The 26668-nt window shown below is 43.7% G+C and overlaps 1 long non-coding RNA gene across 3 annotated transcripts in view; it reads right to left on the bottom strand.

Moving 5' to 3' along the window:
* The window catches only part of LOC102160872, a 148914-nt gene that overhangs the window by 71474 nt on the left and 50772 nt on the right, over window positions 1-26668 (bottom strand). Inside the window, exon 4 of one of the 3 annotated variants that reach the window (XR_001307054.2) lies at window positions 1112-4910. The exons of the other annotated variants lie outside the window; for them this stretch is intronic. This is a non-coding gene — a long non-coding RNA (uncharacterized LOC102160872). Of the gene's footprint in view, window positions 1-1111; window positions 4911-26668 lie in introns of those variants that run through there. 3 annotated transcript variants of the gene reach the window in all.

The following is a 26668-nucleotide window of genomic DNA, read 5'->3' as shown; positions in this document are numbered from 1 at the left end:
TGGTGTAGGCCGGTGGCTACAGCTCTGATTAGACCCCTAGCCTGGGAACCTCCATGTGCCACGGGAGCACCCCAGAAAAGGCAAAAAGACAAAAAAATAAAATAAAAAATAAAATATACCAGAGTTTAAGGACAAGGGCACAGCTTCTAGGAGAATGAGAAAAAAAGTATCATAAGGAAGAGGAGAGCAAGATGGATGGAATTAGTTTTTAAGAAAAAACATAGGAAAATGCTTAGCCTCTCCATGTCCTCCATTATAGCTAAATCCTAACAAGGCCTGGGAGGGTTAATCTTAAAAACTTCTGCTGAAAATAGGAGCATTTCTCCATACTTCTCAGCCTGATAAACAAAGTCTTTCATGATCTATTCATTTCTTACTTCTCTAGCTTCATCCCTCGTCTCTGTACCATTTCTGGTCCATGGTTCAGCCATGCTGAAGCTCTTCCATTTCCTTTAATATATCTGATTCCCTCTTGTCTCCATGTCTTTGTTGACCCTTCTGGCTAGAATTCCCTCCAAGCTGAGTCTGTCCCTCCTCCTACTATTTCTACTCATTCTTCAGACCTTCATTTGGCTCCTGCATCACCTCTGACCCCCAAGGCTAGGTCAGGGTCCCATCTACGGTTTCTCAATATCAGGTATTTTATGTATCATACGGCACAATAATTTCCTGGCATTTGAAAAAATTCGTTTGGCTTCTCTCAGAAGCAGACTCTGAGACAACGATGTGAGGGCATGTAGTTTAGTTGGGAGGTGATCCTAGATAAAACAAAACCCCCAAATGTCAGGAGAGGAGGGAGGTGAGAGAGAAAAGAAAGAGGGAAATAAAGGAGTTTTTAAGGAAGAAATCATCATTGTGGGTAATTGGAGTGGGACCCTTCTGGGGAATCTGTGGGCCATTTAAAACATGCACTGCTGGAGTTCCTGCTGTGGTGCAGTGGGTTAGGAATCTGACTGCAGTGGCTCAGGTGGCTGTGGAGGCATAGGTTCAATCCCTAGCCTGGCACAGTGGGTTTAAGGATCTGGCATTGCCACAGCTGTGACATAGGTTGCAGCTATGGCTCTGATTCAGTTCCTGGCTGGGAACTTCCATATGCCACAGGAATGCCTTAAGAGAATAAATAAACTTCTATTTAAAAAATTGCACTGCAGAGTTATTCTACCTAAGAGCAAGGGAGCTGGGGTATTGTGACACCATGTGCCCTAGCCATTGGCAGAGGGCTGCTCTCAGCGAGGGGATGGAATAAATGAATTCCTAGCACTTATGGCCCTCGGAGTGGGCATGAAGAGTGGGCTTCAGGGGTCAGAGAAAGTCCTGCAGCTGGAAATGCAGGTACTAGCAGTTGGAAGTAAGGTTGGTGTGCTCTGAAGTGGGAAGGGAAGAAGCTGTGTAAGGGGCACTGGCAGTTCTATTTTTCATACTTCCTACTAGACTCTGCCACCCTAAAAATTATTTTTTTATATAGATCCATGAGTTGAAAGAAGTTCATAATATATTTTTAAGTGAAAAGGCATAAGGCAGTTCAAAGAGTAAATATAATGTGTTTTTATGTGTGTGTGAATATACATGTCTCCAGGAAAATACAGTAGTCTCCCCAGTTTTAGGCTGTTCCAAGATCCCCAGGGCAGGCTTCAAACCACAGATAGTACCGACCCCCACATGTACAGTGTTTCACCCTATGCATACATTTCTATGCTAGTTTCATTTATCAACTAAGCATAGTAAGAGATTAACAATGACTATGAATAAAATGGAACCATTATAACAATACACTGTAACAAATGTTATGTGAATAGCTCTGTCCCTCTCTCTCCAGATCCTCTACTGTACAAATGTAACACCTTTTCCATCTCAAGGAAGCACTTATCACACACTAACTTTTGCAGTTTGAGGTGCAACAGCAAAACTAGCACAATTTTCTTTCTCTTTCTTCTCAGTTTCAGAGACAAGATTGTTTTTACAACAGATCTTAGCAACCTCAGCATAGGATTGTTTTTCTTTCCTTATCAGGTTGAGAACTTTCACCTTTTCACCTAAAGGAAACGCTTGACAGTCTCTCTTTGGCAGATCCGACTTGCCAGCATCACTACTTCTGCGTTTTGGGGCCATTACTCTGTAAAATGAGGGTGATCTCAACAAAGCACTATGATAACCAGGACAGGTGATCTAATAACCCGGGAGGCAGATAACCCCATATCAGTGACTATGGGGTGGGATGCTCTGGACAAAGGGATGACTTCCTCCCATGGGAGGGAGAGGGTGGGACCACGTGAGCTTTCATCACCCTACTCAGAATGGTACACAACCTGAAATTTAGAATTTCTGGAACTTTGGATTTAATATTTTCACTCCATTGACTGAAGGTTAACTGAATCTTTGGAAAGCAAAACCGTGGAGAAAGGGGGAACTACTGTATTTCTATGTATGTATATAGACCGGGGGTGGGGTTGGGTGGGGGGATGAAATGCTATATGTTCAAGTATTATCAGATATTACCTCCAAAAAGTATAATTATGGATGGTCTGTAAAAGTCTTTTCATCATGCATCCTAAGGTTTCTTTAAAATGAACATATTCACCCTATTTTTTAAAAATTCTGAAGGTGAATGTGATATTCAAGCTTTTAAAAATGAGTTTTAGATGACACAGGAGTACAAGGATATATTCTAATGGTAAAAATTGAAGTGACAAAATAAATACAAATAAATAGTATAGATACAAATATATAATGCACAAAATTACATATAATATGAACATAAACATATAAAATCCCCCTTCACCACTCAATTATTTTCCAAGGGGAAAAGAAGTAAGGCAAGATACCCTCATCTTCCATAAACACAATCCCAGACATGGTTAAACACACCAATGCACTTAGTATCAGAAAAAGATGTACTAACTGCTTACCATCTCTGTTTAAGGGGCCCACATACACGTCCCCTCCAGGCCTGTGCCCTGATGCGTGTCTACATGGACCACAAAACATTTCAAACGTGGGACCGCCTCTGCATCAGAAAGCAGCATAGCGTGAGTAGAGAGAGCATGAACTCTGGTGTGGGCTTGCACTTGGGGGCAGCCCTGGTTTTCCCATTGTATACGCTCCCCAGCCTGCTTCTCATGCATAACAGTGGGCTGATGATAAGACTTATAGAACTCTGAAGATTAAACAAAAGTATGCATGTGAAGTTCACAGTATGGGGCCAGGTAGGGAGAAGCTATGCTATAAATGTTAGGTCCTGAAATGGATGCCAGACTGTGAGACAGTGGCATCCATCCCCGGGGTTTGCATCGTGGTCTCCCACTCATTTTTGCTTCTCGCCACCCCTTCTGCAGCTCTAAGGAATGTTCCTTCAGAACCCGACCAGTCGGTCAGTCAATCTCCCCTCTCCAGTGCTGCCCTGCTATTTTGTATTATACACATCCTCCTTCCCAGATAGGAAACCCCTTGAGGGCAAAGAATCATGTGTGATCTTTGCACACAGGAATATTGGGGAGCCCTACTGGGGCTTATGAGAGGACACAGAATGGGGAGGCGTAAGACCAATTTTGTATGCATCTCTAAGGGCAGGGTTTCAGACAGCGATGGAAGCTGGGGCCCAAGAGGGAAGATAACTCCCTGCAGACACAGACCCTCCTTTTGCTGAGGCAGCAACCAGTGTCCCTCTGTGTGACAGTGGGATACCGCTTTGCCTCTCTGGGCCCCTTCTCCTCTGCCATCTCTGACCCCATGGCCCTTCCGTCATCCATCCAGTCCACTGGGTGCCAACTGCTTCCATGTATTCTCTCTTGCCTCTGCTTTGGGGTTTGACCCAGGATAACTGGTCTTCATGGGGAGGGGGGGAGATGGCCCTATCCCAGGACCCCAACAAAATGATCTGGGCTTGTCATTCGGTTCCTGCAGGCTTCTTGGGTGGTGCTGATGAAGAGTGCAGGTGGCTTTTGTGCGCAGTACCTTTTGTGTCTAATTCCCCAGGTGGTAGATTCTGGGGCACGGTCGGCCCTTGGAAAATGTTTGGCCTGGCCTACAGCTTGATGCCACGTTGGTGCTGGGCTTTGCCAGTCTCCTGAAGAAAGATGCAGGACAGCTTCTGGTACTGCCAGTGAGGGCTTAAACTTTCCACCCTGGGTGAGCAAGCCTTGGTCTCACAGCTCCCTTTTAACTTAAAATAGTCAAATGGTGAAATATTCATGCATTGCTTATTTCAGTATTTTAATTTATTATATATCACTTTCTTGGATTTTATAAACTTGCCCGAGGGCTTTTTTTTTTTTTTTTTCAGTTTAAATTCTGGCAGAATGTTCCCTTTTTCCTGGCAGAGTGTTGATTAAAGAAAATAAAAAAAGTCTGCCTTGCTAAGAAGATAATATTTCCTTTTTTTTTTAACAGATTGCACTTGTACTTTAATAAAAATAATACCATAGTCATTATCACCATCATTAGTTAATCCGTAGTGACTATTAATGTGGTATTCCATCTAAGGTGCTGTTAAAACATCTGCTTCATTTTATTCTCAAGGCTGGAAACCACTGTCTCAGTATGTCTGCCGAGCATTTCTGATTCCTTTACAATGTTGAAAATGAAGTAGAGACTGGTTTCCCTTTTCCTTCTCATTTCTCCCACTGCTAAAAATGGAATCATAGCTGGAATCATATCTTTCTTCTTCTTCTTCTTCTTTTTTTCCAGAGTAAGTTTCACCCAATTCTATCTCATAATTGTCTTGGTCTGGAAGATGTGATAAGAGAGCTATTTCTCAGACCTGGATACTAGGCTAACTCTCCTTTGAAAGCTTTCCTTACCCTCACACTCCTGGGGTTTTGGAGAAGCCAAAGCATTACGCAGATACAAACATAACTGAGGTTGGATTGAGGCTCAGAATTCATATGGATGCATAGAAGAGGTTTCTTTTGCATCTAAAATAAAGAGATGACAACAGTCAACTAGAATTTAAGGTCTTTATGGGAGAGCTTCTAATTATGGGTCTTGGACACTTTTTTTTTTAAAGTCATAAGGCCCTATTGTAGTCAATTTTGAGATTTGTGAATAATGACTCCTTGATTATCAGGACGAATTAGAAGTTACCAGGCATTGTTGTCCCCAGCACACCCACACCCCCGCCTCAACATACACATACATCATCACTTGCACTGCCTCCTGCACCCACATGGCATCTGTTAGAACCTAAAAATGAGTTTCAGTATTAGCCTAAGAAAATAACAAAAAGTTAGATATTTAAATTAACTGCCAAAGAAGAATCATACGTCACTTTTCTGTTTAAGAATGTTATGTAAGCAGCAGCAGAAGAAAGAGGGTTAAAAAAAAAGGAAAAAGGAAGGAGGGAGGCAAAGAGGGATGAAGAGGGAGACTAAGGAGAGGAAAAAGGGAAGGAAGAGAGGGAGGATGGAAGGAAGGTCAAAAAAACAAGGTAGAAACTTAAGAAAATGTACAGAAACTATAGGAAGGAAATTTTAAGAGTTACTAGAGGACATGAATTTTAATCAGAAGATTGGGGATGGAAACAAATAATATTTTGAAAAGGCAGTTTCTCTCCAAATTAATTTATAAACTTAATGCATTTAATCTTAATTTCACTTGATGAATTTCTTAAATGAAATTTTGTACAGAACCTTAAGAAAAGTCTTCTAAAGCTTCTATTATCTGGAAGACTATTTTGCATGAATGATAAATACATTTTTAAAAACTTAATAAAGGGATACTCGTATTGCTTGATATGAAGTTTAAAAGATGTAATAATTAGTGTTTCCTAACACAAGAATAGACTAATGAATAAAGATAAAAGGCTCAGAAACACATACATAGAAGAAACTACTTTATAGGTGATATAAATGGCATTTTAGACAAGCAAGAAAATGATGGGTACTTGTTGCCGGAAAACTATCTGGCAGTGCATTAGTGGGTGAGGTGCTTGGTGTTAGTTTCCTGTGGCTGTTCTAATCTGTTACCACAAAGGTGGCTTCTTAGAACAACAGAAATTTATTCTCTCAGATTTGGAAGCCAGAAATTAGAAATCAGTTTTATTGAGTGAAATCCAAGGTGCTGGCAGGGCCTCACTCTCTGGAGCTCTCAGGGAGCTCCCTGCCTTTCAAGTCGTTCTCTGTCTTTCCAAGTTTCTTGAGGCTGCTGGCATTCCTTGGCTTGTGGCTGCATCACTCTAAACTCTGCCTTTCTTCCATCATCTTCTCCTGTTCTCTGCACATCAAATCTCCCTCTGTTTCTCTCTTCTAAGGATGCTTGTGATTAGATCTAGGGGCCACCCAGATAATCCAGAATAATCTCCCCATGTCAAGATCCTTAAATTAATTCCAATCATCAAGATCTTTTTTACTTACTAGGTAACACAGGGGCCAGGAGATTAGGGCCGGCCTATCTTTGGGTGGCTAGTATTCAGGCCACTAGAGGGGTAAATTAGATTCTTATATCTCTTTGTACATCAAATAAACTTATAAGGTGTTAAATACTTAAATAGAAGAATACAAAGGCATATAGTCATCAGATCTCAGAAAGGGAATGGTCCTTCAAAGCCTAGAAGGTGAATGCTTCTTCTTATGTAGAACCATAAGAGCTTGTATAGGTCTAAAATTACCACAATTTTAAAAAGGACTAACTGGAAAAAGTATTTGCAACAGATAAAAAGTTTATATCATTCATGTATGAAGAGCTTTTATAAAACAGAATAAGAAAAATATCCTAATAGAAAAATAGTCCAAAGACAGGAAAAGGCATTTTATAATAGAAGAAAAATCAAAAGGTCAAGAAACACACAAAAAATGTATGCTTATAGTAATCAAAAGCAAGTTAGATACTAATGATATGTTTGTTTGACAACAAGTTGGAAACAATTATAAAAACTGCAAGAGCCAATAATGGCAAGAAAACGCAGAAATTTCTTCATTTAATTCAAGTTATGGGTGCAGCCTTTCTTAGGAACTATTTTGCAATAAATACATAAAGCCTTAAAACGTGTATTTGCTTTGAGTCAGAAATTGTGATTTTAAATTATGGCAATAAATGAGCAACTACAGAAACAGAATTGTACATGCACGCTCTTCATAGCTTCATTAAGACATGGCAAAATTACAAATGGTCTAATATCCCATAATAGAAAACGAAAAATGTTTACAATATGTGGTTAAGTGAAAAGAGCAAGTTACAAGACCATCTGTACATTTGGTCCCTTGCATGTGTGTGTATCTGAAACGATGAGTGAAAATGTTAACAGTTGTCTTATTGAAAGTAGGATTATGGGTGATTCTTCCCACCATTTAAAAATTCTTAAATTTTTACAATGAATATGCAGTATTTTTGTAATTTGGAGAGAAAAAGGTAAATGCATGTATTTAAAAATTATCCACTCAGTTGCCACATTTAGAAGATGTGACTTTATTCTATTTCCATCTACCTTTCCATTTTTGCCTCCCTAGGCTACTCATCACCTGCCCAATGTCAGTCACTCTAGCTGCACGGAATCTCTCAGCCTTCTCTGGGCTGGATCCTGTGTTCTTGCAAGCTGGTGTCTTTATACATATTGTTCTCTCTGCCCCGAATCCCCAGAGAATCCTACCACTCATGGAAAACTCAGCCCTCTAAGAAGGGCAGAGGATCTTCAGGAGGCCTCTGGGGAGAATAAGTTAGGACTTTGTTGTCACAGCTCAGTACCCTTCCACATGCTGTGATTGGATTTCTATTCTGTTTATATTCCATGGCTTGACTTCCCACCTGGACTCTGAGCTTAGAGCGGGCAGTGTGACAGGGCAACCTCAGTCCCCAGCGCAGGACTTGAGGTAGGGGTTGGACTGGCCCACATGGAATTTGAAGAGCAAAGGGCAACTCTTGGCCATAGTGCCAGGAAGGAAAATAAGGGACAAGGTGCCCAAAGATGAGGGTCAAATGGGCTTTTTTTTTTTTTTTTTTTTTTTTTGCTTTTTAGGGCTGCACTTGCAGCATATGGAGGTTCCCAGGCTAGAGGCTGAATTGGAGCCACAGCTGCCAGCCTATGCCACAGCCACAGCAACATCAGATCCGAGCCTCGTCTGCAACCTATACCACAGCTCATGGCAATGCCAGATCCTTAACCCACTGAGTGAGGCCAGGGATGGAACCTACAACCTCATGGATACTAGTCGGATTCGATTCTGCTGCACAATGACGGGAACTCCAAATGGGCATTTTTTAATTGGACATAATTCTTTCAACCTACTGGTTGGTGTTGGTTGAACTTAAATCCATACATTTAAGACTTGGTTTGAGGTGCCTGCTCATTTTGGATTTTTTTTTAGTGTGAAGAAAGCTGTTATGTTGTGGCTGCTCCTTAACAATTAATTAGTGTGTTAAGTGTGGCAGTTTTGTTTAGCACAGGTTGGCTGTGTTTCTAAACAGCCTCATTTTTTTTTTTTTTTTTTTTTTTTTTTACAAAATCAGATTCCTGAGTTGTGCTGCATCATCGGCTCTGAGTGGATCTTTGAAGGCAATTAGAAAAAACTGAGGAGCAGGGGTGGCCTTGGCATGTACCTTGCTGTAAAGAGTGGAAGACAGGTGAGAAATAGGAGTCAGAGATTCACAGGCCTGAGGCTGGGCAGGTCACCTCGAAGAGCCAGAGCTCTGTTTTTATTTAGTAAGGAAAGGAGCTTCCGTGGAATCTGGCTGAGAGTAGCTGCTGGATCTGAGATGTTCGAAAGGACAAAGGAGAGTGAGGTGCCTGTAAGGAGCTGCTGGAGCTGGTGGTGAAGCTGAGCTCTCAGCAGGGGAGTCAAGGGAAGCTGCCGTTTACTTTCATGGGACCGCTGGAACAGCTGGGGAACTGTATGAAGATCATGGTGGAGTTAAGAATGAAGTCAACAAATACACAGACTCAAGTTTTATTGCTCTAAGAGTAAAAACCAGGTGCTGGATATCAGGGCACTTTTTCTTTCCAGTAGCTGGTTTCTTTCAGGTGTGGTGGCATGTGTATACATTAGGGGGGTAGTTGTGGAATGGTTTCTCTCTAGGTTTTAGTTTGGGATTTGTTTGTTTGTTTGTTTTTCATATTCCCAATGAAAGCCAAAATTGCTTTGCTCCCTGAGAGGCAGCAAAGCACAGGGGTGGGCTGGAAATATCTGTGTGTCCAGAAGAAGGAATGTGCACAGAGGGACAGATGGACCCAGGGCTGGTGTTGGCTCAGGAACTAAGCAGCTGGGCCTTGGACGAGTCACAAACTCCAGGGCTCAAGTTTCTCTCAAGGATAAGCAATATAAACTAAATCATTGTTTTTCTCATTTTATCTTAGCAGAGGGATCTTCTTTTCCTCCAAAAGATAACCTTCTACTGAATCTTATTTGATTGATGAAACCTTTTTTTTTTTTTTTTTTAATGGAGTGTCATGATCCAGGTTGAGACAGAGGTGGGATTCCAGCCCCGTCTGCCAGCCTTGTCCTGCCCCCTCTCTATCTGGGCACCCCAAGAAAGCCACGGAGTATAAAAGAGAATGAAACCTTCACAGAATTGCTGTATGGCTCATCAGACCTCACTCTCTCATTTGAAGACATCCACCCAATATGTAAAATTGATTGATAATTTAACGTTTTCCAAGGTTTTAAAGTGAAAGAAATCAAACCAAACACACATGCTCCCCGCCCATCAAAAATGTGATGCATCACCAGAGCATAATTTCTCCCAGGGCTCCCCACCCCCAGCCCCTCCCACTTTCCCTCCCCCCACTCTCCTTACTTCGCCCCCACTTCTCCTTTTTTGCTTCCAAAGTCCCCCCGACCCCACTCAACACCAGCAGGCTCCTCGGCTCCACTGCTGGTGTGATTCTCCTCCTCCCTCCTCCCCTCTCAGCAGACCTGCCCATTTCTCATCCAGTTCCTCTCTCTCCTGTCCAGTGGGAATCTCGGCTTCTCATTCTTCTCCAGTTTTGTTTCATTCTGCCCCTTACAACCCCCTTAACTCTATAACACCACGTGCAAGAACCCTGAACTCCTTCTGTTTGGGGAGTGGGCAGGGGGCTGGGAGGAGACTGAAAATACTCAGAGCTGATGGTCTTTACTACTTGTGTCCTCACTAGTGATCCTCATGCCCCACTCCTAGACCCACCTCCCTGTCTCCTGCTTAGATTCAAATCACGGAAAACAGTGTGTGACTGGGGCAGTGGGTCAGGAGCCCTGTGCATGATTTGCATTTGGGGAGGTGTTTTTCATGCCTCTTCCTTGTGTGTCTCTTCAGTTCTTTTTTCCTAACCACTAGCCCATCCTGGGACTACTTCCCACAGTCCCAGCACTTCTGTGCCAGGACAGCTGGTTGAGAAGGAAAGGTCTCCCCGGCTCTCTTGAGGTTAACGGGGCTCTTTTTAAGGAAGCTCTGGGATCTTTTCAAGTGAGCTGCGCAACAAGATTCATCAGGCTTTGTGTGGACACAGAGAACCCCGAGGTGGAAGCAGTCTGAGGGGGCGGGTCCCAGCTGAGGTCCTTCAATTACATTCTGGGTGTAGCTGTGGCTCTGAGGCTAGAAGTACTGTACCTCCTGCAGCTGTGTTCACACCCACTTGTGTCCCCTGCGACTGACCAGGGCTTTCTCACACACAATCATATAGGCTTAAGTCCTTTTTGGCTCCACATAAAAGAGAAATGTGATCTCTGCCCCCATTTTGGAATGATGGTTTTCCTAATCACTGTGCCCATACTTCTTGCCTTTGATATGTATGGATCCACTTTTTAATGCATTTCTTATTCTTCTGGTGCCACAGTCCCTGCTGTGACCCCTGCACGCACATGCATGCACACATTCACCCTCACACCCCTTTGGTGAAAACACCATGTTGCCCAGTTTTGAACAATGCCAGGATCTCACAGTGGGTGCCCTCTATTCACTGCTTGCCAACAAACCTGTCCCTTTGGCAGCTGCGAACCAACCAGATTTACGATCTTTGCATTTTTTTTTTTCTTCTCCACTGGCAGGGCTACTTGCAAAGGTGGGTGATGGAGGAAATTCTAACATGCAGCAGCTGAGCATGAATATGTGTGCATACATGAGAAAGACAGAGAGGGTGAGAGAGTGGGCATCACTCAGCTGGGTCTGTATGTGCATAACTGCTTAGTTGCCTGCAGAGTCATCGGGCTAGGGAACCAGTTCTGCCCCTTTGTAGAGCCGTGTACCAGATCGCATTCACCCAGCATACTGTCTCCTCCTTCCCTTTGTGTGCTCGTCCCCATGGGCTGGAACTAAGGCTTTGCATTGGCCAAAAGAGACAGGAGGAAGCACAGGATTTGGAGCCAGATGATCCTATCCAAATCTGGCACTGCTGGGACAGACAGTGAGGATCACATGGAGTGTTTAATGGTATATGGTCTGTGGACTCAGGTTGTCTGAGTCCAGACCCTGCCTCCTACCAGCTCTGTGATCTTGAATGAGTTACTTAATAACACTGCACCTCAGCCTTCTCATATGTAAAATGGGGACAATACTTAGCACCTCCCTCATGGGGTAGTTGTGAGCGCTGAATTAGTTAACATACGTCTCCTTCCTAGTAAGCTCCTGATAAGCACACAGGGTGTTTGTTATTCATAGAAACAACAGGAATAATCCTATGCAGGTGCACAAAGCAAAAGCCCTGTTATTATTGTTAGTTGTGTGGGCTTGTGGTGAATTAACCTCACTGAACCTCATTTTCCCCATCTGTAAAATGGGGAGGAAATCAGATTCCTCCTCTCCCCCCACTGGACTCTGCCTTATAATTTATTTATTTATTTACTTTGGTCTTTTTAGGGCCGCACCTGCAGCATATGGAGGTTCCCAGGCTAGGGTCAAATAGGAGCTACAGCCACTGGCCTATGTCACAGCCACAGCCACAACCACGCAGGATCTGAGCCACATCTGGGACCTACACCACAGCTCACAGCAACGCCAGATCCTCAACCCACTGAACAAGGCCAGGGATCGAACCCACGTCCTCATGGATCCTAGTTGGGTTTGCTAACTGCTGATCCACTACGGGAACTCCATGTGTCTTATTATTAAGCACAAATTTGTTTGTTGGAAATGGAAATGTGTAGTGGATCATGCCTTTGCTGCTGAGGATTCTGCCAGGCTCCACAGCCCCTGCTCTGTGAACTTTGAAGATGTGGACCAAAACTTAAAATACTTAAAATCCAAGAAAGACCAAAGAATAAATAAATAAATAAATAAAGGAAAGCTATGACTCATTCTTTGGGGTCATGGGTCTTCGATCCCAAAGGGTTCAGGAGGAACTGCCTTTTCTGAATCCACATAATTGTTCCTGAGGGACCTCCTCTGACTACATCAAGAGAGCTGAAGGGCTGGATGGGTTTTGGGGGCAGAGGAATGCTGTTCAGATCTGGGATATGTGATAGAGCAAGGCTACTGATTTTATCGTCCCTGATTCTGCCACTTCTTTGCTGGGTAAGCTTTGGCATATTATTTAACCTGAATCTGAGCTCTCTTCTCAAAAGGAAGTTTACGTACTATGTAACACAAGTGTGGCACAGAGGTAGACACTCTGCAAATGTTTGTTCCTTTCTCCTAGGGGGAAGAAAAAAACCCAAAAAACTAGCATCTGGTTTATCAGGCCACCTCTTGGATCTGGGCTGATGGTTGAGCAGGCATGGTTTATGAACTCTAAGAAGGGAAAATGCTGTGTGATTTTAAAATTCTGAAGGTCCTTATTATAAAATTATACTTCTTAAAAAACCCAACTGAGTTGGTGGGCTTTCTGGATCTGGACTTCAACAGCTCTCCCACAGTTAAACAGTTCTGCTATTCAGTCTGGGGGTTGTCCAGCATCTTAAATCATGAAGCAAATTACCATGTATAATAATTTCTACTTTTTCAGATAAGATGACCAGAGAAAGGATAGCCTTAGGATGGGTGCTTGTCTGTGTGTAGCTTGGACAAATCAGAGAAAGAGAAATCAGAAAGTACCATAATGAGCAGCCTGAGGATAGAAGTGAAGATGTCCTGACATGGCCTGTGTCCTCTGGGAACTGCTTCGAGGCTATGGCTGGAGACACTGGGAGCCCATTGTTTCTCCAACGCCCACCTCCAAGGTTCTGAAAGATCTTATCCTGGGAGGCATTTTCAAATGCTGGTCACACTCCTTGAAAAACTGCCTACTTTGCCATCTCCTCTGGGGTATCTACACTGGGCAGTATCTTCAAACTGTTCTGAAATAAGACCACTTCCACTGCTATTCTCTGATCCAAGTCATCATTATTTCTGAGTTAATGTATATAATCTCCTAGCTCATCTTGCTCCTGCCCTTGATGTCAATTGAAGCTGAGGCAGATTACTCTGTTTGGAATCATCTACTAGCCACCCCTGACTCCATCTCACTCAGAGTAAAAAACAAAGCCAGTCTATTGACCTAAAATCCCTAATCAATCTGGCCTCTGCAACCTTCCCTTCTCTGGCTCTGTCTCCTAATCGCCATCCCTTCCTCACTCTGACCTGCCCTAATGGCTTCCTTACTGTTCCTCCAACAGATGCTTCTGCTCAGAATTCCAGACCACTCTCTCTTCAAACCTTACTCAGTGATTTTAGTTTTAATGGACACTAAAGGTTCTAAAACTCTGAGGTCATGCTTTTAACAATCCTCCAAAGGACAGAGCTCAAATGCTATTCCTCCAACCTTTATGCATTCTTCCTTTCTCTGAATTCCTAGAGCAGGAATCTCACATTTTAATGACTTTTTTTACACTCTGTCTGGATTGATCTTACTAATAACTCATTTTAAAACTGGGTTATTTGTATTTCTATTATTGAATTATAAGATTTTTAAAAACGTATCCTAGACACAAAGCTGTTATCAAACATACAATTTGCAAATATTTTCTCCCATTCAGTGAAGTTCTCTTCATTTTCATGATGGCATTCTTTGAAACACAAAAGTCTTAAATTTTGATGTAGTCCAGTTTACCTATTTTTTTTCCTTTTGTCACTTGTGCCTTTGGTGTCATAAATAAGAAGGCTTATGCCTAGCCCAAGATTGCAAAGATTTTCTCCAAGAAAAAGAATTTTTCCTTCTAAGAGTTTTATAGGTTTAACTTTTAAATTTAGGTCTCTGACCCATTCTGAGTTAATTTTGTGTGTATGGTATGAGAAAGGGGATTTAACATCACTTTTTTAACATATGGATATCCAATTTTCTTAGCACTGTTTGTTGAAAAGACTATGCCCATTGAATCATCTTGGCACTTTTGTCAATAATTGGATCATCAATGTGAAGGTGTTATTTCTTGACTCTCAATTCAAGTCCATCAATGTTTATCTTTATGCCATAACCATACTGTTTTGATTACTGTAGCCTTGCAGTAAGTTCCAACATCAGAAACTGTGAGTCTTCCTACTTTGTTCTTCTTTTTCAAAGTTGTTTTGGCTATTCTGGGTGCCTTGAATTTCCATATGAATTTTAAAAATGGCCTGTTGACTTCTGAATAGAAGTCAGCTAGGAATTGATGGAAACTACATTTAATTTGTACATCAATTTGCAGAGTATTGCTATTTTAATGATAGTAAATCTTCAGGTTACTGAACATGAGGTGTCTTTCCATTTATCTAGTTCTTCTTTAATTTCTTTCAATGCTTTACAGTTTGCAAAGTAGAAGTTTTGTACATCTTTTGTTAAATTTATTGCTATTTTTTATTTTTTCATGCTATATAAATGGGTTAGGAATTTTATTTAAAAAGCAATGGAAGTCACTGAAGGATTTTAAGCAGGAATGGGCATGACCATGATTGAATTTTTAAAGACACCTCTGGCTTCTGTGTTGAGAATTCATTTAAGGAGTTAAGAGTGGATGAAAGACAAATTAAGAAGCTGCTACAGTGATCCAAGTGAGAGATAGTGGTAGCTAAGGCAAGGATGGTGAATCAGTCATGGTTAAAAAGTAGACAGATTCAAAATGCCTTTAAAGGAAGCTTGATAGGATGTAGTGATGGACTGGATTTGAAGGCCTGAGAAAGGGAAGTATCAAGGCTTTTATCTTGGTCCACAGGATGGTTCCTATCATTCATTGGTTCCTATCACTCATTATGATAAGGAAAACAGGAAAAGAACCAATGCATGATCATTAAATACCTCTTTACCACTTAGAGATAATTCAATCCAATCCACATATTATCTCAGTTGTTTTTTCTAAGACTTTTATGAGGTTGGTAGGGTAAGTATTAATGTCCCCATGTGCTGAGTGATAAAACTGAGGCCACCATGAGAAAGACGACTGATTAGAAGCCAGAAGGTGTGGGATTTTTCCCAGGCTGTGTTAAGTACTGCTGGGTTCCCTTGGTCATAAGAGTTAACTTCCGGAGTAGAGTGATTGGCTTCTTTATCTATCAAATGTGACACTTGGTGAAATTCTCTCTAAAATCCCTTCTCAACTGACTCCTTCACTGTTACCATTCATTCAGAAATGCATGTGGGGTTGAGGTACACGTGCAGAAACACAAATGATGATGGAATCGGGATGTGAACTCATCTCCCAACTTCTAGTTCACGATATCCTATGGTCTCTCAATTATTTTTCTTTACTCATATTTTATGAGAAAAATGGATGTCTCCATCTTACTCACAGATATTGGGCAGTGTGGCCTATACTTGGGCCAAAACATGGAATTTTAAGTTTGGGCAACAGGGACATAACGTTAAAATCCTTTGAGGCTGTGATTGCATTTATGATTGAATATCTTTAACATGTTTATAATACTTGTGCTTCAGGCAATAACATTTCCATTCTTACGGTAACTTTAAGTCCCTTGTCAAACAGACACACTCTCTTATCTCCTGCAGTGGCCACTCAGAAACTTTCTCAATCAAGAATAACTCACAGATTGCTTATGACCTTGTGTATGCAGACCAGACCATATCTATTCAGTCTGGAGTATGTCAAGGAGTAGCTCTTAACCTCTTAAGAAATCTCGTCTAGAGGAGAAGCCCACCTATGGGGTGGGAAAAGTAAACAGCAAAGAAAGTGTTGTTGTCCTTGAGAAAGGATCAGTGAATTCTCCCAGGTGAGGGAGAGTGAGATTATTGCCCCAAAGCACTGGCAAGCCAGGCCCTCAGTGCCAAGCTGGCACTCTGGACTCAGAGGGTGAGGAGACTGGGCTTACTCTGCGCTCAGCTGGCTCAAGGCCTTGGCTTCCTCCTCGGTGGCCTTTGTAACCTGAATAAGGAAGAGGAGGAGGGGTTCTCTTCAAAACCAACCTTTGAATTCGCCGCCTGGATGAAGGCCCAGGGCACACCTGATCGAATTATTCTTTAGCAGCTTCTTTCAAACAACAAATAAGTTCAGCCTTAACATGGTTATGTAAATTTCCATCACAAAAGCTGCCCTGCGCTTATAGAACTAGGAACAATTTGATAGTGCAGATAAAGGGGGACCTCTTTGAAAGAGGAAACCCAGTGAAATAACATCTCTGTCAAAGGGGCCCGTTTTCTCCACCCGTGATCCCTTTGGATGAGTATCATGTGGCAGAGAAACAGGAGAGCGACTCCAAACGGTCATTTCTGCACGTTTGGATGATGAATGTAAAAGACGTGACTGCGGAGTTGTTGGGCAGCCAGAACTTGCCCACCAGCTGGGCGGTGAGCCCCGTGCAGGGATGTGAATAGGGATGGGGAGGTGGAGGGTGTGCAGCCGAGCGAGGGGGCATCTCAATGTGTCACCTCCTTTGGAGGGAAAACGAGGCTTTCAGAGAATCCAAGAGTCCAAGAGTTTTAAGCAAACCAGCTCATTTCTGAATTGGGAAGAAAAGCAAATTATATTCTCTGGAGTGATGAGTCCCAAATTTGACTACAAAAAATCTCCAGGAACACATGTGGAAATGTAAATTCCTAAGCACCAGCCTGGATTTACTGAATCAGAATCGACTTCGTTCATGCAGGGATGGAGGGACAGGAATCTGAACAGTGCATTCCCCAGGTCCTTCTGACGCTACGATTGCTATGACTGGTGACATTCCACTGTGATCATCATTCATCAACAAAGCAACCTTGAAACACAGCCCTTGCCAGTCAGAGAAGGGCTATAATCAGCACTTCCCTTTCTATGAGGCGACTATGTTAATGCGACCATAAAGGCCCCTATTTCTGGTGACTCGACAATCTGAATGAGAGAGGATTTTGAAAAAGAAAATGAGTAAGGGAACTGCTTAATTGTTTAGTCACTTTAACCTGGAACTGCTTGCCAGCTCTTCATAGCTGAGCAACACCTAAGCCTTCCCAGGTGAGTCACTAACATTTGGGGTCCTGCGTTCCCAGGGGAGAAGTGATGGTGCTGAGAACATGGACCATCACGATAAACCAGATGTCTTCTCCCCTCTCCTAGTGGGGCTTCTGCCATCTTTGCTCTGCTGCTTCTGCTGCTTTTCTTTTTTTTTTTTTTTTTTTTAATTGACTTTTTGTCTTTTTGTCTTTTGTTGTTGTTGTTGCTATTTCTTGGGCCGCTCCCGCGCATATGGAGGTTCCCAGGCTAGGGGTCCAATCGGAGCTGTAGCCACCGGCCTACGCCAGAGCCACAGCAACGTGGGATCCGAGCTGCGTCTGCAGCCTACATCACAGCTCACGGCAACGCCGGATCGTTAACCCACTGAGCAAGGGCAGGGACTGAACCCGCAACCTCATGGTTCCTAGTTGGATTCGTTAACCACTGCGCCATGACGGGAACTCCTCTGCTGCTTTTCTAATGTCTCCTTGTAGGGCAAGGAGTAGGGGGAGAGGCTGAGATTGGCGCAGGTAGGGGCTGAAAGGAGAAAGCAGGGGACTCCAAGCTTTGGGTGAGGGGAATGGAGAGAGCAGGTGTATGTGTGGGGGGAGGGTGCAGAAAGACAAAGAAAAGCCTTACTACAGAAGATCAATGCACCAAGAAGGGAAGAGTCAGTGACCTATGTTGATCTGAAGTTTCTCTGCAGAGTCTGAGGGCAGGGCTCACATATGAGGGGTGATGATGCACATGGCCCCTGTTCCTGCCTCCCAGCCTCTCAAGCTTTACATCAGGTATCAGCCACCAGAGAATGGGCCTCAGAGTTTGCTTCCACTGGGTATGTATGAAGCCTCATACAAAATTCTGCTTCCTACAGCAAGGGCTCCCACCCAAGGCTTCTTGCCTCGTGTCTAAACGTATATTCTAAACTTACCTTAGAAGGGTTTTCCTTTAGCTTTAGAACTTTCCTCTTCCCTTAGTACTGTAGGTGGCTGGGATGAGGATTCCATGTAATCTCTTTCAGGCTGGCCAAACTGAGCTTCTTTCCCTTTGGCCTGAGGATCTTCTGTGACCTACTGCGTAATCCCTGGATCTACCCCTTGCCCCCGCCACCTCATTAAGTGTGGGCTATTTATCCCACTGAACCACATGCTTCTGGAGGACTTGTTTATCTTTGGATCCCAGCATGCCCCTCGGAACCCAGTCAGGGGCCAGTGGCTTCTGCTGGATAAAACTGAAATTAATCTGATGATACATGGTAATATGATATTATGTATAATATATACATAATATGCTAATATATGTGCCATAAATGTCACCTGGTCAGCCAACCCTGGGAAGATCTAGGCCAAAATTGTGTTCTGCAGCTATGAGGGAGGTATTAAAAATTTTTTTTAACAACACAGATATTGAGCAAAAGTCTGGAGGTCATTGCCATAAATAACATCAAGTGCACTCTTCCATTCCCCTCAGATAGCCCGGCCCTCTCAGCCTTCTAAGTCTGAGGCAGCTCTGCCTGTGGTGGATATGAAGAGCGAGCTGCACAGCCCTGGCCATGCTGCTGGAGGCTCCCAGGTTGGAGGCTCCCAGATGGGTTCCATGCTGGCTTCCAGTCTCCAGCAGCCATGTTACCAACTCAGCCCCTCCAGATTCAAAGTCCCCTGGCCTCCTCTGAACAGTGCCCTCCCATCCATGGGTCTTTAGGATGCTTTATCTTTTCACTCAGTCACTCCACATTTACTGAGTACGTGGTACCTTCCTGCACATTGGGCTGGCCCTGCAAAGCATGTGGCTGGTAGCCGTTTGCATGGATGCGGGATGTCCTGTTTCTGAGCCTGACATCTTGGTGGCTTTTCTCCTTTGCCCAGGAAGGTGGCTGCCCCACAGGTGGGTGTCACCACTACTTCCTGAGTGGCTCTCTCAGGGTTTGAGAGGCTCAGCCTTTTTTTTTTTTTTTTTTTTTTTTTGGAACGAGCAAAACAGAGGAATTTATTGAATATCTGAAGGTACCCCCAGTAACTATAGAGTAATAATTATAGAGATATGTCTTAAGCCACTGGAACCAGGAACTAGAACCTTCAAATCTAAAGTTATTTACTTTATCTTTCCCAGAATGTTTGATATTTTGGCTCTGCTTCTTTTGGCACATTCACTTTATGTTACCTCAATCTTCGGCCACCCTCTTATGCTGAGGTTTCCAATATTTTGATGAAAATGCCAAGATAGGTTAGCAAGAATTGTGGCTTTTTTTTTTTTACGGTTATGTTTAAAATGATGCTTTTAATATGAAATGTCATACTGTATTGATTTTTGTACATAAAAAAATACGATTGAAAAATATTGGACTGATGTGAAATATGAAAAATTTTATAGCAAATAATGTCACATTAAACATTGATAATCATGACTATTATGAGGATGTCATGGCTTATGAGAATGTCAGGACTATTCTAATTTAAATCATTACTATATTCTATTCATAATCTATTGATTAAATTCTAAAAATAGACAAAAATGTCCCATCACCAAAGAAGTGTCACACAATATAAATTTGCTAATTACAAGATAATTATAAGAAATACAGAAAATACTAATTTATGGTCCATTAGAGACAGTCTGGGCTGGGAAATTAAAATTAAATGATGACATCTTTCCATTCCCTCATTTTATCTCTGCTAGAAGCAAAAGTTTAAAATTGAGGCTCTTTATGACTCTGTGGCATGAGGTAAATGGCTTCCCCTCTCCTCCCCTCTGACAGTGCCCAGCCCAGACACCTAAAGTGCTGTAGCCAAGGCCCATCACGCAGTCCCCACAGCTTTATGACTGTGCCTGTGACAGGCATGTGTCCCAGTGGAGAAGCTTGAGCACCATACCAAGCCTGGGTCCCCACCATTTGAAAAAACCTGGCTCTTGGTCTCCTTCCTTCCCAGCAGCCAGCCCCTGTTTCTCTTTGCTTTTGTGCAGACAGATGGAGCAACCTGCCAGGACAGCAGGGAACTACCTGGGAGTTTACAGCTCTCTGGGGACAGTCCTTGGCCAAGAACTGACTGGTTCTGGGGCATAAACACCCCAGCTCTCTTGCCCCTGATTAGATCAGCTTTGAAATAAATACTGTCTTCAGAGCTCACTTTCAAGATTTTCCTTGCCATGGCAATTTTACTTGGCCACTTTCCTTCCTGCTCCCACTTCTCCACTCCATTGCCACGTTTCCTAGGAATCTCTCCTAATAAAAGTACTTTCACATGCATCTCCTTCTCACTGTCTGCTTCTAGAGATCTCAAATATGCCAGGAACTCACCCTTGTAACTTAGTATGTGACTTTGGACAAGTTACTCATTTTATTTGAATCTGTTTCGTTCATCTGCAAAATCTAGGTAGACACACCACCCTGAGAGGGCCATTGGAAGGATTAGAAAGCACGCATATAAACTCTCTGGCTCAGAGTCAGTTGTAGTAGATGCCATCATTATTAGCTATTTCTTCAAGGTCATTTGGCTCACTCACCCCTGTGACCAACAATACTCTGTGTGGCTGGAGCAAGGTTGGACTCAAAGAGCTGGGCTGGGGAAATCAGTCCAGTTATTTGTTGTCCTAGAACTGAGCTCACATCCCTCTCAACTTCCGTGGGTCTGAATAATTTGGCCATGTTTTTAAAACCCTTAGTGCAAAATTCAGGATATGAGAACCTGACTTGGGTGGGTGGAGGGGAGGCTGTTCCAAGAGAGGATTCAGGATTTGGTCTTAATCCCTCTCAGGGTTGTATCCTGACCACAGCAGTCTTCAATGGTTCTGACACAGGCTTTACTCCGATAAGAGTGGCCCTGCCTCATTTAGGTATAGCACTGTGTTCTGGAGCCTGTTTGGGGCCCAAAAGTTGGTGACAGGCTGTTGGGAAGGGTTCCCACAGGGGAGGCTAGGCCAGAATTTAATCAAAGAGTTCCACATACAGGAGGTCAGCAGAATTTTTCATGTTATGTGCAATATCAGATAGGCAAGTGCAAGTGATTCATTTCCTTTTTCAAGCCAGAGAATTACAGAGACCTAATACTGTAAGATCCACCCTCATGCTTCTGTCCCCCGCCATTTCATTCTCTCTACTTCATTTCACTTGCTTCAGTCTTCCTAAACATAACTATAATTCTCTCAGGTCAGCTGCCTGAAGCTTCTGTTCCCTGAGGTCTTACACTTCTGCTGCGGGCCGCAACCTTGACTCCCAGAGAATTCCCCTTGCTGCTAATCGTAAATGCAAATGGTGCGAATAGCATTGAGAACTATGTCTAGATACTCATGTTGCAACAGAAGAAAGGGTGGGGGAAAAACTGTAATTGCAATGTATACATGTAAGGATAACCTGACCCCCTTGCTGTACAGTGGGAAAATAAAAAAACAGACAAACAAACAAAAAAAAAAAACAAAAAAAAAACAATTTAAAATGAATCAGGGTTGGGATGTTCCCTTGTGGCACAGAGGGTTAAGGATCTGGCACTGCCACAGCTGGAGCGCAGGTCACACTGCAGAGCAGGTTCAGTCCCTGGCCTGGGAATTTCCACATGCCACAGCCACGGCCAAAATAAATAATAATAATAATAAATGAGCCAGAGATGGTCTGATTAAATCACGGGCACTTGGGCTGAGGAGATGGTGCTCAGGAGAGGGGCTGGGCAGTGGTGGAGAGGGCTGGCTCCCTGGGTGTGAAAGGCGAGGAGAGCAGGGTGGGGTGTAGATATCTCACGGATAGTCCTGGCTGGGCTCTGAGGGCAGAGCCTGGAGAGTACACAGCCCACTTTGTGGCCCTAAATGCAAAGCTGAAGGGAGATGGCCCTTGCTGTCCTGAAACCGAGCAGTGAGGAGCAGCAGTGGGATGCAGGGTCTGACTCCAAGACTGTCACCATGAACAAGCGCTCCTGTGCCAGAGCCAACTCCTTTCAGGAACCAAGGTCCATGTATTAGCAGCAGCAATCTTCTGGGAGTTGGGGAAGATTGGATTGGGAGAGTCTTTCCATCTAGGATTCTCCTTTAAGAAAGTTCTTTCTGAGGGGTGGTAACGTTTATACTGTGAGCCCCCAAATTCCTCTCATCAGAGCAAGGTCGGTTTGTCCTTTGAGGAAGCACATGCTGGATGATACCTGTGGAAAAGGAAGCTTGCAGAGGGGCAGGGATGGAGGCATGCTAAGGATGGATGCACAGAGCCGTTTGTTTAGAGCAGTACTGATATGCCGTCTACCCCCGAGCCCAGCCCTGACAACCATCCTGGGCTCAGCCTCCTGAGATGGGCTACAACCTGCTCTGCTCCACAAAGACTAAGAATCTAGTTTCAGGTCACAACTTTAAAAGTGTACCCGAGACACACACCATCTTGCCATGACCGCCTTGGGGCTGTTCTCGAGGACAGCGGTCAAAACCAGGAGAGGCTTTCTATTTCCTCCAAGGACATTAATAAAAGGGAGCACTGTTGCCAAAGGGTTTAATAATGAACGTCAATTAGTCCTGGAAGCACGTCTCAAGTTACTAATCTGATGCGAGTGGGGGCCATCGTAAGCCCATGCCCACCATGTGTACACAACACGCACCTGTCCCATTGTCCTATTTGCCCAAAACACTAACTGGCCCTTCCTTGGTTCTTCCTCCTCATCCCTAATCCCCCGAGTATTGCACAGGTGTGGTCAGGTTCCACCCCCATTTATCTCCTGGGGCACCTGTTTGTTGTTACTAAATAGTGTTTTTCATGGAAACATGGCTTGTGGGCAGACACAGATGACTTCCTGTTTCATGGACTTCCATGCACCCACCCGGCAATGCTGTTCTGCTCTGAGCCCTCTTTTTCTCATTCCTGTGAAGCTGCCGGATTGGTTAACAGCAGGCATAGGCAAATCATCCTTCTCCATTAACTAATCATTTTCAGACAAATCCTGTATTATCCTCAGACTGAAGGACTGGTTACTTTTAGGAGAAATGCACAGCTGCCAAACAACAGGGTCTGTAAAGAGGCCCCACTGTTTATTTTATGCCCAGGTCCCCTGTGAGCAGGAAGTTGGCATAGTCCAGTTCTGTGAAATCAATGTTTCCATTAGATACTCTGGGGTGGAGGCCACTATGGGTGGAGTTTCTTTTCCTGTGGCATCTCTGGAGCAGGCCCAGGCTCCCTCCAACATGCACTGGGATGTGGACCTCAAGCCTTGACTGCTGGTGGAAGCCAGGGCTATGTTCTGGGTGACTTGGGATGCTGCGTAGGGAAAATCTTTGCAGATGAGCTGGTCCACATTCTGAGGCGTCAGCAACAACTCTGTTCAGGGCAAAGTCTCAAAATGGCTGGGTGTCCCTCTAAGTGGACTCTCTGGGTGATGCTGTGTCTCAGCACCTCTACTGCACTGACTAGCTGTGTGGCATTCTCCCAACTCTGTTCTGCTGGCTGCTGACCATCCCTGTGGGATGCATTTGAGGAATTGTCCAGGGGCCTCCGTGACCCTTCCTTGGCCACTTTGTGAAAGTTCTATGCTGGGTTTACACAAACCAGAAAGGAAAGATGAAGGAATCTATGGTGCGAGCATCTTCCAGGCCAGGATCATGTAGCTACAACTGCTGCTTCCTGGGAACATCAGCTCTGGCAATGATGTCAACAAGAGGGAGGTGCAGCATCTTAGCAAACTCATACTAAATTCTATAGTGTCCCTTTACTAAGTAGGCAAATGGGTGGGCAAGAGATTTGATGTGGGGCTTTCCCCCTAGACCTTCTGCTAGAAATGGCATAAGACATCCTGGTACCTGCTGATGGAACAGAAACTCGCTTCCCACGAAGATAGTGTTATATTTGAGAGGTATGTCCCTGAATACAGACTTGGGCACAATGCAGTTCTAGTGACCTGTGTGTCTTAAAATCCCCTTTGAAATCAGCACTGATTCCTAGCACCATTTTCCTACTCTGCCCCACTGCTCTGGACACAGGCAGTTGACCTGACTCCCTTTTCATTATCTTCTGGATTCTGCTTACTTGATTTTTGTTGACTCTGGTATTCCTTTCAGTTGATTCTTAACTATCTCGGGGCTTCTGCATATTGTTTTCTGTGTCTTTACATATTTATCTTCTATTGTCAAATGCTCTTTCCCTTCCTCTGTCTCTTGAGTCTAGATGTTCCCAGAGAATCTCACAGTTATCCGTCATCTTTCTTCTTGGCACATGTAGTTTGAAGACTGTCAGCCAATTTAAGGTTTTCTGTTAGCTATTCTTAGGTCAGGTACTTGTTCCTGATTTAATTGCTTTGGTTAAAATGGTGGGGCTCCTTTGGGGTGATTTTTGCTGAAGTAACCCCTTAGAAGGGTATTACGGGAATGTCAGGCTTTCTGAGGTTAGGTGTGACTAATGTATTAATTCTTCCTTTCAGCAGGCCAACTTGAAACCTGATTAATACACTTTTAGCATAGTACACACTTCACTGGAAACTGCCATCAAATTGCCCTTAGAAAGGACTATTACGTGAGACAATGGCCAAGACAGCCATAGCTTACTAGGACTTGAATAAATTAATAGGGCAAAGAATGTAAAACATGGTTAACTAGAGGAGGGCAGGTAGTTAAATCATGTTTGTAACCAAACTGATACGGTTATCAAGTGCTACCAAACAAATCATCCCAAACATCAGTGGCACTGGGCAACTCTAGATTTATGACACTCACAGATTCTACGGGGCAGGAATTTGGATGGGAGACAGTGGATATGCCTTGTGTCTGCTCTGTACTATCTGGGACTTCATCTGAGATTGACTGGAACAGCTGGGGGCAGGAACTGTCTGGAGATTTCCTGTAAATGGCTGGTGCCTGGGCTGGAATGACTCAAAAGAGTGGGCTCAGCTGGGACTGTCAACCAGCGCACTTAGGCACAGCCTCTCTGCAGGGCTCCATGGGATTCCAATAGGAAGCCAGCAAGCAAAGCAGAACCCCTTGCCCTTGCATGACCTAACCTTGGAAGTCACTGAACATCATTTCCACCATCCTCCATTGGTCAAGGCAGCACAAGCTCACTCAGATTCATGAGGAGGGGCCATAACCCCCCCCTCCATCTCAGTGGGAAGAATATCAAGCAACTGGTGATCTTGTCTTAAAAAGGCCACACCATCGGTCACTTTTGTCTTTCCCTTCAGGACTGCCTCCTTTTGGTGTTCTTCAGCAAGGGAGGTTATCTCAATCCAGCTCTCAAATTTTCTCACAAAAACCACCAGCTTCCCCCTCCCTACGCCAGCTCCCCTAAAGGACCTACTCCCCTCGTTGAGGATCCAACCTCGTTGGATTGTGGTTTCAATGCTGTAATTCTGCTACCTCGACAAGGGTCATCATGGAGAAGGCAGGCCAACGTAGGCAGTGCCCATGTGTCTTAACCATTGGCAAAAACATGATCCACATTTTTTTTGGTGAAAGACTGAGAGAACCAAAAGGAATGATAATATGTGATAAAAGTCACTTAAAACAACATTATGGGCCTGACTCTGCCCAGTTGACAAATGAAGTCTCTGAAGGGTTAACAGGGAGTCATCACATGTGTCTGCCCCTATCTCTTTGAAAACCTCCTTTATAAAATCTGCATGATAATCTTCACTCTTTGAGAAATCCCAACTCTACCACTGAAGTCATTTTTGGCCCCAAGATCAAGTTTTCTTTCTCTAATGGCATATTTTCTTAACTTTGAGTTATTCAGCCCGTAGTGACACCCAAGAGGACTCCAGGAGGACAGTCTACCACTATCACTAGAGCCATCCCGAGCCCTCCAAATTCCTTCGCTCTTTCCAGAGGGAAGCTTTGGTGGTGAGTCTCAGAGACTCATTAGGGAATCATTCTTCCAATTCACACGGAAGTATCCCCATCAATGTGAACTAAATATCTATCTTCTTATTTTACTTATTGTCTTGCTGGTAATTGTCTGCAAACATATGGGCCTCTGAAGAATATTTATTCTTAAGGGCATTCAGGACTAAAAGTATAGGAAGAGGAAATATTGTCCTGATTATCCCAGAAGTTGCATGACTTCTGAGTATAGGAATTAGATTTCACTTCCCATCCTTTCCTCCTTCTATTTTCCCACTTGTGTTCTTCAAGCCTGCAGGAAATTAGAAATTGACCTGTTGCTAACCATGTACAGTTTTATATGCAAGAGATGGCTGAAACTTTATTATTATGCGTTTAAAGTCTCAGTTAAACACTTAGAAAAGGGCAACTTCTCAGTCTCTGGTTGGGAGCAGGGAGCAGAGTAGGTTCAAGGTGGGAGCGGCTTCATTCCTTAAGCCTGAAAGGGTTAGTTGTCAGCAGTGCCAGGGAACTGGTGACTCAGCCCTGCAGCATGAAGCCAGCTGGGACAACAGATTTCTGCCCAGATTCATAGCCTGGCCTTCTGAAAAGCCAGTTCTGCTCTAGGCAAGAAGGCCATTTGGGAGCAGATTCAACAGCCATTGTTCTTTCCAGAAATACTGACTTTATGT

Source organism: Sus scrofa, chromosome 2, assembly GCF_000003025.6.
Source record: "Sus scrofa isolate TJ Tabasco breed Duroc chromosome 2, Sscrofa11.1, whole genome shotgun sequence".
Lineage (NCBI taxonomy): Eukaryota > Metazoa > Chordata > Mammalia > Artiodactyla > Suidae > Sus > Sus scrofa.
This window is presented reverse-complemented; position numbering and strand designations above follow the sequence as displayed.